Consider the following 13,649-nt stretch of genomic DNA (forward strand, 5'->3'; position numbering starts at 1 on the left):
CTCCTCACACTTCACTTGTTCCTCCTCGCTTCCCTCGTTACACTCCACCTGTTCCCCTTCTCTTCCCTCCTCACACTCCACCTGTTCCTCCTCTGTACCATCGTCACACTCCACCTGTTCCCCCTCTCTACCCTCCGCACACTACAGCTTTTCCCCCTCTCTATCCTCCTAACACTCCTCCTGTTCCCAATCTCTAGGCTACTCACACTCCACCTGTTCCACCTCTCTTCCCTCCTCACACTTCACCTGTTCCTCCTCTCTTCCCTCTTCACTCTCCACCTGTTCCTCCTCTCTTCCCTCCTCACACTCCACCTGTTCCACCTCTCTTCCCTCCACACACTCCACCTGTTCCTCCTCTCTTCCCTCTTCACTCTCCACCTGTTCCTCCTCTCTTCCCTCCTCACACTCCACCTGTTCCTCCTCTCTTCCCTCCTCACACTCCACCTGTTCCTCCTCTCTTCCCTCCTCACACTCCACCTGTTCCTCCTCTCTTCCCTCCCCACACTCCACCTGTCCTCCTGACTTCCCTCCTCACACTCACCTGTTCTTCCTCTCTACCCTCCTCACACTCCACCTGTTCCTCCTCTCTTCCCTCTTCACTCTCCACCTGTTCCTCCTCTCTTCCCTCCTCAAACTCCACCTGTTCCTCCTCTCTTCCCTCCTCAAACTCAACCTGTTCCTCTTCTCTGCCCTCCTCACTCTCCACCTGTTCCTCCTCTCTTCCCTCCTCACACTCCACCGGTTCCCCCTCTCTTCCCTCCTCACACTCCACCTGTTCCCCCTCTCTTCCCTCCTCACACTCCACCTGTTCCTCCTCTCTTCCCTCCTCACACTCCACCTGTTCCTCCTCTCTACCCTCCTCACACTCCAACTGTTCCTCCTCTCTTCCCTCCTCACACTCCACCTGTTCCTCCTCTCTTCCCTCCTCATACTCCACCTGTTCCTCCTCTCTACCCTCCTCACACTCCACCTGTTCCCCCTCGCTTCCTTCCTCATACTCCACCTGTTCCCATTCTCTACCCTCCTCACACTCCACCTGTTCCCCCTCTCTTCCCTCCTCATACTCCACCTGTTCCTCCTCGCTTCCCTGCCCAAACTCCTCCTGTTCCTCCTCTCTTCCCTCCTCAATCTCCACCTGTTCCCACTCTCTTCCCTCCTCACACTCCACCTGTTCCTCCTCTCTACCCTCCTCATACTCCATCACTTCCACTTTCTACCCTCCTCACACTCCACCTGTTCCTCCTCTCTTCCCTCCTCATACTCCAACTGTTCCTCCTCTCTTCCCTCCTCACACTCAACCTGTTCCTCCTCTCTTCCCTCCTCACACTCCACCTGTTCCTCCTCTCTTCCATCCACACACTCCACCTGTTCCTCCTGACTTCCCTCCTCACACTCCACTTGTTCCTCCTCTCTACCCTCCTCACACTCCACCTGTTCCACTCTCTACCCTCCTCATACTCCACCTCTTCTTCCTCTCTTCCCTCCTCACACTCCACCTGTTCCTACTCTCTTCCCTCCCCACACTCCACCTGTCCTCCTGACTTCCCTCCTCACACTCCACCTCTTCCTCCTCTCTACCCTCCTCACACTCCACCTGTTCCACTCTGTACCCTCCTCACACTCCACCTGTTCCTCCTCTCTTCCCTCATCACACTCCACCTGTTCCTCCATTCTACCCTCCTCACACTCTGTTGCAGTCCGGTTTGTATTGCTGTTAGAAATCACCCAACCAAGAGCAGCTTCTGGAAAAAAGAGATTTATTTTGGCTTACAGGCTCGAAGGGAAGCTCCACGATGGCAGGGGAAAACGATGGCATGAGCAGAGGGTGGACATCACCCCCTGACCAATATAAGGTGGACCATAGCAACAGGAGAATGTGACAAACACTGGCGTGGGGAAACTGGCTATAGAGCCCATAAGCCGGCCCCCAACAATACACTCCCTCCAGGAGGCGTTAATTCCCAAATATCTATCAGCTCGGAACCTAGTATTCAGAGCACCTAAGTTTATGGGGGACACCTGAATCAAACCACCACATTCCACCCCTGACCCCCATAAACTGATAATCATACATGATGTAAAATGCAATGCATTCATCTCATTTTAAAAGTCCCCATAATTTTTATCAATCCCAATGATGTTCATACATCCCCATAGTCCAAGATCTTTTAACTGAGCCATAATACCAAAACTTAACCTCAAAAAACCCATAATGGCACAGAATAAATATTCACACTACAAAAGATGGCATTGGGCATAGCAAAGAAACATTCAACCAATACAAGATTTAAAACAACCAGGGCAAATATCAAACTCTGTAGCTTCAAGTCCAGCAACTCTAGCCAGTGGCAAATCTTCAAGTCTGATAATTCTAACCAGCAACAAGTCTCTGACATTCCAATTCCGCCCCTCCAGCTAGGCTACTCACAGTCCTGGAAAACTTCATCGGGGCCGGCAGCTCCTCAGCAGCCATCTCGTGGTCCCTGCATCTCCACTGGGTCTCCACTGCAAGCCACGGTTCATCCTCATGGCTCCATGGGGTCTCTATGCAGGCAACCAGCAAACCTGCTTCACACTGCCCATGGCCATTTCCAAAACACAAGACTGTGTTGCAAACTCAATGACCCTCTTTCCAGCATTTTATACTCCACGATACCAGGTAGGTGCCAATTTGTTAATCCAGGGGGGAATAAAGCAGACTTTGAAGAACAGGGCACTCCTTGAGCACCCAGACCCCTTCAAAAGAGCTGACATTCTTCCTATTGCCCCAGCGCAGGTCAGCTAGCCCAGTCTCAAAGGTTGTTATCTCTCAGTTGCAGCTGAACGGGCAGCAGTTCACCCAAAGATTTTCCTTTCTGTGCCATATCCCTCTGCACACACCAGTTCATTTCTACGCTAAGCAACCCTGCACAACTTCTCAGGACACGGGCACAAGAGCAAGCTTCTCACACAAACTGCTAGCCCAGTCCAGGCACAGCTCTTTCTCACCCTCATAAGCCAAACCTCACAGTCCATAGTTCTTACTGCATTCAGGTCTTAGAGCTCAGACCAGAATAGTCCATTAAGCGGTACTTACATCACTGCAAGACACCTCTTAGGCTAAGGTTTCAACTCCTTCCACTTTCCTCTTGAAAATCAGCTACAAAAGGCTGAAGCCACATAGTCAGGTGTTTAGCAGCAATCCCACTCCTTGGTACCACTTTACTATTGCAGTCCGGTTTGTATTGCTGTTAGAAATCACCCAACCAAGAGCAGCTTCTGGGAAAAAGAGATTTATTTTGGCTTACAGGCTCGAAGGGAAGCTCCACGATGGCAGGGGGAAACGATGGCATGAGCAGAGGGTGGACATCACCCCCTGGCCAAAATAAGGTGGACCATAGCAACAGGGGAATGTGCCAAACACTGGCATGGGGAAACTGGCTATAAAGCCCATAAGCCGGCCCCCAACAATACACTCCCTCCAGGAGGCGTTAATTCCCAAATATCCATCAGCTGGGAACCTAGTATTCAGAACACCTAAGTTTATGGGGGACACCTGAATCAAACCACCACACACTCCAACTGTTCTTCCTCTCTACCATCATCACACTCCACCGGTTCCTCCTCTCTTCCTTCATTATAGTCCACCGGTTCCCCCTCGCTTCGCTGCTCACACTCCACCTGTGCCTCTCTCTTCCCTCCTCACACTCCACCTGTTCCTCCTCTCTTCCCTCCTCACACTCCACCTGTTCCCCCTCTCTTCCCTCCTCACACTCCACCTGTTCCTCCTCTTCCCTCCTCACACTCCACCTGTTCCTCCTCTTCCCTCCTCACACTCCACCTGTTTCTCCTCTTCCCTCCTCACACTCCACCTGTTTCTCCTCTTCCCTCCTCACACTCCACCTGATCCTCCACTTCCCTCCTCACACTCCACCTGTTCCTCCTCTTCCCTCCTCACACTCCACCTGTTCCTCCTCTTCCCTCCTCACACTCCACCTGTTTCTCCTCTTCCCTCCTCACACTCCACCTGTTCCTCCTCTTCCCTCCTCACACTCCACCTGTTCCTCCTCTTCCCTCCTCACACTCCACCTGTTCCTCCTCTCTTCCCTCCTCACACTCCACCTGTTCCTCCTCTCTACCCTCCTCACACTCCACCTGTTCCTCCTCTCTTCCCTCCTCATACTCCACCTGTCCTCCTGACTTCCCTCCTCACACTTCACCTGTTCTTCCTCTCTACCCTCCTCACACTCCACCTGTTCCTCCTCTTCCCTCCTCACACTCCACCTGTTCCTCCTCTCTTCCCTCCTCACACTCCACCTGATCCTCCTCTTCCCTCCTCACACTCCACCTGTTCCTCCTCTTCCCTCCTCACACTCCACCTGTTCCTCCTCTCTTCCCTCCTCACACTCCACCTGTTCCTCCTCTCTTCCCTCCTCACACTCCACCTGTTCCCCTCTATTCCCTCCTCACACTCCACCTGTTCCTCCTCTTCCCTCCTCACACTCCACCTGTTCCTGCTCTCTTCCCTCCTCACACTCCACCTGTTCCTCCTCTTCCCTCCTCACACTCCACCTGTTCCTCCTCTCTACCCTCCTCACTCTTCACTTTTTCTTCCTCGCTTTCCTTGTCACACTCCACCTGTTCCTCCTTTCTTCCCTCCCCGCACTCCATCTCTTCCCCTGTCTTCGCCCTTCACAGTCCACCTGTTCCACCTCTCTTCTCTCCTTACAGTTCACCTGATCCACTGCTTTTCCCTCTTTACACTACACCTCTTTCACATCTCTTCACTCCTCACCTCCACCTGTTCCATCTGTCTTCTGTCCTCACACTCTACCAGTTTCATAGCTCTTCTCTCCTCACACTTCACCTGTTCCTCCTCTCTTCCCTCCTCATACTCCACCTGTTCCACCTCTCTTCCCTCCTCACACTTTACCTGTTCCACCTGTTTTCCTTCCTCACACTCTACCTTTCTTCCTCTCTTCCCTCCTCACACTGTACCTGTTCTATATAGTTAGCTGACTCTGTCTCATAGTTTTCTTGCAACCTGAGGCCTTATATAGTTGTCCCTCAGCCACAGATGGATATTATCTGTCCGTAAATTGAATAATGCCACACCTGCCTGCTGCTGGGTCAGTCTCTGCAATCAGCCTGTGGACCCTCCCTGCCTCCCTCCCCACCTTGACTTCCCCATAGGAATGAAATGCTTTTTTTATCCTATCCAGGTTTTCAGCTCAACAAGAGTTATATGGGCACACTCCAGGTTCTCAATAAATATGATTGGGTCCAATATGGTTCTAATAGCCAGAGAAACAATCCACTCTGATGTCTTTCTTCCCTCCCTTCTGAGGGGAGGAGCGTGAGTCTAGGAGAAACCACCCAACTGACCTTCAAAGCTCTACTGTCCCCTCTGCATTCTGGACTAAGCTGTCAGGAATGTGACCACCAGCACAGATGGGTCATTTGTGGTCATCCAGGGAGCCACATGGGGGAGGGCCTGTGGGGGGGGATTAGGGAAGAGCAGCCTGGGGGCAATTCCTTTCTCAGTGTGACTCCACAGGAGCAAAAGCTGGATTGTCACCTGCAGAGAGCCTGCCCCCAGCTACCTTCTACCTGCTGGGCAAGCCCAAAGCCAGGTTGTAGGGGCTCCACCTTGGTGGCCATCATGGGCCAGCACACCTGGGTCAAAGGGGAGGGTGAAGGAAGTGTAGGGGCTGTGGGAGATCAGAAGGAGAGAGGAGACAGCTTTAGTAGAGTGCAGACACCGTGCAATCACGAATACACCGAGGGGAGCATCGTCAGATGTGTGTGCAGGAGTGAACATTATGCCTAGGTGTGGTTGTCACCATCTCCCACCCACTTGTGTTCATGTCTGTGAGTGGCCACACTCACTCACAGGTATATACACAAGCATACAAACACCACACATTCCCACACACACACATACACTCATGTGCACACACAGAAGCACTTGTGTATATGCACATACTCATACATTCATATGCACCAAATGCCCATATGGGCACATATATGTACTCATAGGCAACAAACATAGACATGCACATACACCTAGACCCAGGGACGGACACACACACAGTCACCTACAGCTACATGTACACACCCTCTTGTTCGCACGTGCATACACACAGACACACACGGTCTTGCTTGCCCCTCCTCACTGCTGACCTTTGTACAGAATTGAAAATAAACCCTCCTCCATTTACATGTATGTGGCATCCATGAGCCTGGTAAGTCCCCTTGGAAGACTCAATGGTGACATACCAGGAACCTAGATCCTGGGAGGAGAGGAGTCAACAGGGACAAAATAAATAAATATATAAACCCTACCTCACCTCCTCCCCTCCCTCCTCCCCTCCCTCCTCCCCTCCCTCCCCTCAGATCTTTCCAGGTCTCCCAGCCAACATCGCACTAGCACTGTGACCCCCTGAGGGGGAAGTACAGAAAGTTGGAAGCAGTTTGCGGATGGGTAAACTGAGGCCCACGTCAGTTAGATCATGTGCCCAGATAACGGAGCTAGTTAGTAGAGGAGCCCAGACCTGAGTGCCTCTGCCTTCAAAAGCCATGGTGGTGCATTCCTGTCATCCCAGGACTTACAGGATACAGCCAGAAAAGGGAGGATCACAAGTTCAAGGTCAACCTAGGCTACCTAGCAAGCACTTGTCTCAAAAAGGGCAGGGGCTGGGGCCATAGCACAGTGGTAGCACATTTGTCTAGTGTGCGCAAGGTCCTGGGTTCCATCCTCAGCATTGCAGGGGGCAGGGTGGAAATAATGCCACCATTTTGCTACTCCGACTAGAGGAAACTTTGTTTTCAAGGGAGGATCTCACTCTAGCCCAGGCTGACCTGCAGTCCACTATGAAGTCTCAGGGTGGCCTCGAACTCACAGAGATCCTTCTAGCTCTGCCTCCCGAGAGCGGAGATTAAAGGCGTGTACCACCACGCCTGGCTTCATCATGAAATATTTAAGGCACACAGAAACACATCCTTACTTGATTCTACCTCGGCCCTGGGCTTGCTTATCAGTTTGCACTCGCTCACCATGCAGCATCGGATGCTGTTGGCTGCGATCAGAGTGTGCTCTCATGGGACAATCCAGTAAAATGTATTTCCTTCTAGTTTTGCTAAAAATTATGTATATTCCTAAAGAACACATCGTTTATTTGTCATACCCTGGAGCTTCATATTAATTGCACTACCCACTGCAGGCATCTACTGCTTGGGGAAGGAGCCACGCTGTGATGGCAGGATGCACACAGCATCCCTCCTCTCTCTGCTCCAGAGGCCAGTAGTAGCATAATACCCACTCCCCAGTTGTGACAGAAATGTCCACGTTTCCCTGAGCAGAGGCAGTAAACCGACCAGGGCTGGGACCTTGAATACCGACTACTCTGAGAAGCCTTTCTCATTCCAGGCTGGAGAATGTCTGTCCAGCTTGTTTCGTGAGCAGGCCCTAGCTCACTCACAGACAGCAGCAGGGAGGCCACTGTGGGTACAACCTCGCTTAGTCTCATTCTCCTCTTTGGATTACTTCACAGCTCTGCCTCTTAAAACAGCCTGGAAGGACAGCCTTGCCTGGAGCACAGGTGTGAGTGTGTCTGGGGACAGGTCTGCATCTGCCAGACCCCGCCTTCATGTTCACACTCAGTGTGTGTGGTGCTTGCTGTGAGTCCCTAACAGCATCAGGTGGCCTGCTGAGGGGCAGCTTCCCAGGATCCTGTTTGCAACTGGTGTTCTTTGGAACCCAGGACAAAGTACCTTCCCCTGGACTCTACTTTCTTTTCTTTTTTTCAAACATTTTATATTTTTTGTTTACTTTTATTTATTTATTTGCAAGTGACAGACAGACAGAAGGAGGCAGAGGGAGAGATAATGGGCACACCAGGGCCCCCAGCCACTGCAAACAAACTCCAGATGCGTGCGCCCCCTTGTGCATCTGGCTAATGTGGATCCTGGGGAATCCAGCCTCAAACTGGGGTCCTTAGGCTTCACAGGCAAGTGCCTAACCTCTAAGCCATCTCTCCAGCTCTTTTTATTTCTTTTCTTGTCTTTCTTTCTTTCTTTCTTTCTTTTTTTTTTTTTTTTTTTTTTTTTTGAGGTAGAGTCTCACTCTAGCCCAGGCTGACCGGGAATGACTATGCAGTCTCAGGCTCGCCTCAAACTCACAGCAATCCTCCTACCTCTGCCTCCCAACTGCTGGGATTAAAGACTTGCACCACCACACCTATTGTTTTGTTTTACATTCTTCCCGTGATATCAGTTAAGTGGTGATGAGGGGAGTATATTCAGGATGTCTGCATTGTCTTATGAACCATAGACAGGAACTGTGAAAGAAGGTTCTGCTAACATCCTTATTTTATATATATATTTAACATATATTATATCATATATATTATCCTTATTATATATAAATATAATATCATGTATATCATCCTTGTTTTATATATTATATATATTTTATATATATTATACCATATATATTATCCTTATTATATATATAATATCATATATATATATCATCCTTAATATATATATATATATATATATATATATATGATGGAGAAACTAAAGCTCAGAGAAGTTAAGCTACTTTCCTAAGGTCACCCAGCAAGTAAGTGGTAGAACTGGGATTTGAGCCCAGATTGTTGTCTGGCTCCTGAGCCCATCTGTTAAGTCAGTTAGTTGTCTATTCAACACATATTTGATTGAGTACCTGTTGCATGTCTGGCCTTGGCAGCATTGAGACAGCTGAAGTGTTAATTGGCCACCTGAAAGCAGGGAGTTGAAGGAGAAAGGGAGCGAAGGAGTGTGCCCATGCGCCCAACAGCTGAGCAGAGGAGGCAGCAGGATGGGGGCTACTCTGACCAGGGAAGACCCTTCTAGAAGCTGTCATGAACTGAGACCTCAGGGTCAAGTGTTCTGTCCAGAGAACAGAGTGTTCCAGGCAGCTACAATTGAGAATCCAAGTCAAGAACCATTCTGGAATGTTCTAGAAATGACAAAACCAGGCTGGAGAGATGGCTTAGCAGTTAAGGTGCTTGCCTACAAAGCCTAAAGACCTAAGTTTGATTCCCCAGATACCATGTAAGCCAGATGCACATGGTGGCGCATGCGTCTGGAGTTTGTTTGCAGTGGCTAGAGACCCCTGGCTTGTCCATTCTCTCTCTCTCTCCTCTCTCAAATAAATAAAACTAAAATATTTTTTTTAATTATTTATTTATTTATTTATTTATTTGAGAGTGACAGACACAGAGAGAAAGACAGATAGAGGGAGAGAGAGAGAATGGGCGCGCCAAGGCTTCCAGCCTCTGCAAAGGAACTCCAGATGCGTGCGCCCCCTTATGCATCTGGCTAACGTGGGACCTGGGGAACCGAGCCTCGAACCGGGGTCCTTAGGCTTCGCAGGCGAGCGCTTAACCGCTAAGCCATCTCTCCAGCCCCTAAAATATTTTTTAAAGAGAGAAATAGCAAACACCAGGAGCAAAATGATGGGAGAATTCAATGAGAGCTTTGAGTTGTATGTATATGCCCAAGTGTACACACACACATGTGTGTGAGAGAGAGTGTGAGCACATGTGTGCCACATTGTGTGTGTGGCCATCAGAGGATAATCGCAGGCATTGGCCCTCACGTTTCACTTTGCCTAAGGCAGGATTTCTCACTGCCCACTGGTGTGTATACCAGACTGGCTGGCTGGAAAGCTTCAGGGGAATTCTCCTGTCTCTGCCTCCCTTCTCAGGGCGGGCACTGGGATTACAGAGGCTGATGTCACTGTGCATGGCTCTGTGTACGGTCTGAGGGTGCCAACTCAGCTCCCCATGCTTGCCCCGGAAGTACTTTGTCCACTGAGCCACTTCCCTCTCAGTCTTAACTCTGGGCCTGACCTACAGGATCTTCCATGGGCTGACCCAACTGCCCAGTTTCCCTCTGCCCTTGCCAGGCCCCCAGTGTCCACTCTGGGGGGGGGGCAAAGGCTGGGACAGCAGAGGCAGCGTCCTGCCTCATTTCCAGATGGGTCTTGCCATTACAGAAAGATGGAAGATGGAATGGTCCTAATTCTATGATTTTTTTTTTTTTTTTTTTTTTTGGTGTTTCAAGGGAGGGTCTTACTCTATCTAGCCCAGGCTGACCTGGAATTCACTATGTAATCTCAGGCTGACCTTGAACTCGTGGTGATCCTTCTACCTCTGCCTCTTGAGTACTGGGATTAAAGGCATGCACCACCATGCCCGACTCTATGATTTCTTGGAGCCCAAGTCACTGTCCCCAAAAGGAAGCTTCTTGTTTGTTTATGTGTTTGGAAGGGAAGGGCCCCCCTTTCCTAGACCTCCAAGAACCTATCACAAAGGGACTGTCGCCCCTTCTCTTCTGGAGAAAACTAGAAGTATGTGGTACAAAGGACACTGGGGTTCCCAAAATAGGCAGGCTTCACCTCCAGTGCCACAGAGCTATGCGCTTTGGGCCAAGGTCACAGCCTCTCTGGGCCTCTACTACCTCACTGGGCAAGTGGCAGAAATGTTGAGCAGTATCATATGTCTTGTCCCGAGCACCCGGGAGCCTTTCAACCCATATTAATTTCCAGTGTCCTTGGGGACTAATTTCTCAACCTCGGGAAGCAAGTTTTGGCACTTCTGATGAGGCCTAGCTTCAGTCTGCAGAGGGCTTGTTAAAATCTGCCCAGCCTTGATTGCTTTGCCCAAGGAAGGAATCCTTCCTCCTTGCCTCTCTTCTTCTCCAGGGCACATCATGCCAGGACCTTCCCCTCGTTCCTTCACCACGTTCTTGCTGCTTCTCCACACCTCCGAGTCACAGCTCCCTGACCCAGGTCACCTCTCAAGGAGGCCAGGCATGGGCGAGGATGACCTCATGGCTCTCTGGGTTTGGAGTGCTGGGGGTGGGGCTGCCATGTGGGTGCCCCTTCCTCTCTCTCATGCTAGAGATGGAGTGTGGGCTTTCGCACTTGTCTGGGCTGACTCCAAGTGTGTGATCACTCTCCCCGGGTGTCAGCTCGGCTGGGAGATTTGCGATCTGCCTGCTTCCTAATTACCTCCTCTCTGCACTCTCTCCCCTCCCAGCTCTTTCCAGAGCTGCCGCCAGCCACCACCTCCATCATCTCAGGCTGATGTCTGCCCAGCTCAGCTCCACCTGCAGAGGACAAACACACCCGGATCCCAGACAGGCCGGCTTACTTCGTGTGTCCAGGAGTGTGAGGAATACGGCCTCCTTCTCACCCACCCAAAGGCCTGTTTCCACTTAGGGTGTACCCCAGGAATGCAAGCTCGGACAGAACCAAGGCACGACGCGTCACCGCACAGTCAGAATGAAGGCAAGTAGCCTGCTTGCCCATAGACGTGCTGACAAAGCAGACAGAAGATGTCCAAGACCAGAGTCCAGAAATAGAGCCTCCTTCAAGGTGCGAACACACGGCAGTGAGGGTGAGGAAACCGAGGCAGGAGATAAAAGGAACAAGGAAAGATCTCATGCTGTCCACTGCTTCTGGGTTGTGGGGGGAAAGCACCACTGGAGTGCGTCCGGCCAGTGAGGTGCCCAGGCCTGAAGGTGCCTCACTGTGGGTGTGCCTCCGATAGCCCATCAGGGGACCTCCTGCCCGGCCTTTGGGTTAGCTCCCTTGCATTTCTGATTGCACCCGCAGTCCCGTGTGTTGCAGGCTTGGTCCCAGGGTGACGGCATTGAAGTAGTGTGAACCCTTTAAGAAACAGGCTTCAGTGAAAAGGCCTTGGGCCATTGAAGACACAGGCACAAAGAGACTAAAGTAGTGCTCATGCCCACCTTGGTAGCTGTGAGAGGCATGTATGTATGCATGTATGTATGTATGTATGTATGCCTGCTGCATGCCTGGTCTTTCCCTCTGCGTCCTAGTGTGAGATAGGACACTCCCCCATGCATGCTCCTGTCACTGCTAGTGCCGTGACATTGTGGGAGGGATGCAAGAGGCCCTCACAAGAGCCAATACCACGCCATTTAGACATTCAACTTTCAACATGATAAGCTAAGCAAACCTTAAATCTGCCTCATGTAAGGCCACCGATCCACTCTGGGTGCCTCTGTGTCTCCTTCCTTCCAGGCAGGTCACCAGACACCCTGAGTCACCTCTCCTTGCTACTAACAACACCCACCTAGAACAAGGAAGGGGGAGCTGAGGAAATGGCTCAGCGGGTAAAGGACTTGTTGCACAAGCACAGGGGCCTGAGCTGGAGCCCAGCGTCTATGGAAAAGTCAGGTGTGGGACTGTGCACCAGTGTGCCCAATGCTGGGGACGTGGAGACAGGAGGAACCCTGGGGTTTGCTGACTGGCTACTCGACCTGAGTTAGTGAGCTTGAGGTCGGTTCAATAAGAGACCTTGTCTAAAAAATTAAAATGGAGAGTACTTAAAGAAGACACCTAACACTGACCCTTGACTTTCACATGCATGCACACACACACACACACACACACACACACACACAGACACACACACACAGAGAGAGAGAGAGAGAGAGAGAGAGAGGACATCAGAATACCTTCTTTCACCCAAGAAAACATACCTCAGAAAGGAATGTTTGTGAGTTCAAGGCCCACCCTGAGACTACATTGTGAATTCCAGGTCTACCTGAGCTACAGCAAGACTCTACCTCCAAAAAACAAAAATTTTTAGAAATGAATATTCATGGGCTTGGGATGGAGAGATGGCTTAGTGGTTAAGACATTTTCCTGCAAAGTCTAAAGACCTAGGTTTGACTCTCCAGAACCCACATAAACCAGAAGCACATGGTGGTGCATGCATCTCAAGATCATTTGCAGTGGGTAGAGGCCCTGGCTCACCCATTCCCCCCCTGCTTCTCTCTCTTTCTCTAATAAATAAATAAATAAAATTTTAAAAATGAATGTTCTGGAGCTGGGGAGATTTCTCAGTGGCTAAAAGTGCTTTCCTGCAAAGCCTTCCAGCCCGGGTTCAATTCCCTACCAACCATGTAAGCCAAATGCAAAAAGTGGTGCATGTATCTGAAGCTCATTGTAATGTACAGGACACAGTTCCATAGTGTTTGAACTTACCTTACTTCTGCAGCACTGGCAAAGAGCAAGTGTTTCTCTAAGTCTTGGGCCAGTGAGAAGCCAGGAGGCTTGGCAGAAGAGTTCTAGAGTGGGGACATGGACAAGAGAGACCACCTGCCCAGGCTGGGGACATTCCATCCTTTAGGCCAGGACAGGATCTTCTGTCACAGAACAGTTCATTGGTGCTAAGTCTCATGCCATCCCCTCTCCTAAGACTTCCCAACACAGGGCTTCCCTGGAATCCTACACAAAGAAAGGTAACCTGCTTCTCCCTGGGAAGGGGAACCAGGTGACCTGGGCTAGAGTTGGGGGGGGGGGGTCAGGTAACATGCCTGCTTACTTACCTTCTTTATACATTTGTGTACCATTTGCATAGTGAACTATGTGTATTACTTCCTAGCTACTTGTGAACAAACACCTGACCAGAAGCAGCTTCTAAAAGGAAAAGGCTCAGGGCTGCAGAGATGCCTCAGTATTTAAGGTGCTTGCCTGCAGTTAAAGCACTTATCTGCAAAGCCTAACAAACCTGGGTTCAATTCCCCAGTACTCACGTAAAGCCAGATGTACAAAGTGGTAAATGCATCTGGAATTAATTTGCAGC

The sequence above is a fragment of the Jaculus jaculus genome, chromosome 13 (assembly GCF_020740685.1).
Source record: "Jaculus jaculus isolate mJacJac1 chromosome 13, mJacJac1.mat.Y.cur, whole genome shotgun sequence".
NCBI lineage: Eukaryota > Metazoa > Chordata > Mammalia > Rodentia > Dipodidae > Jaculus > Jaculus jaculus.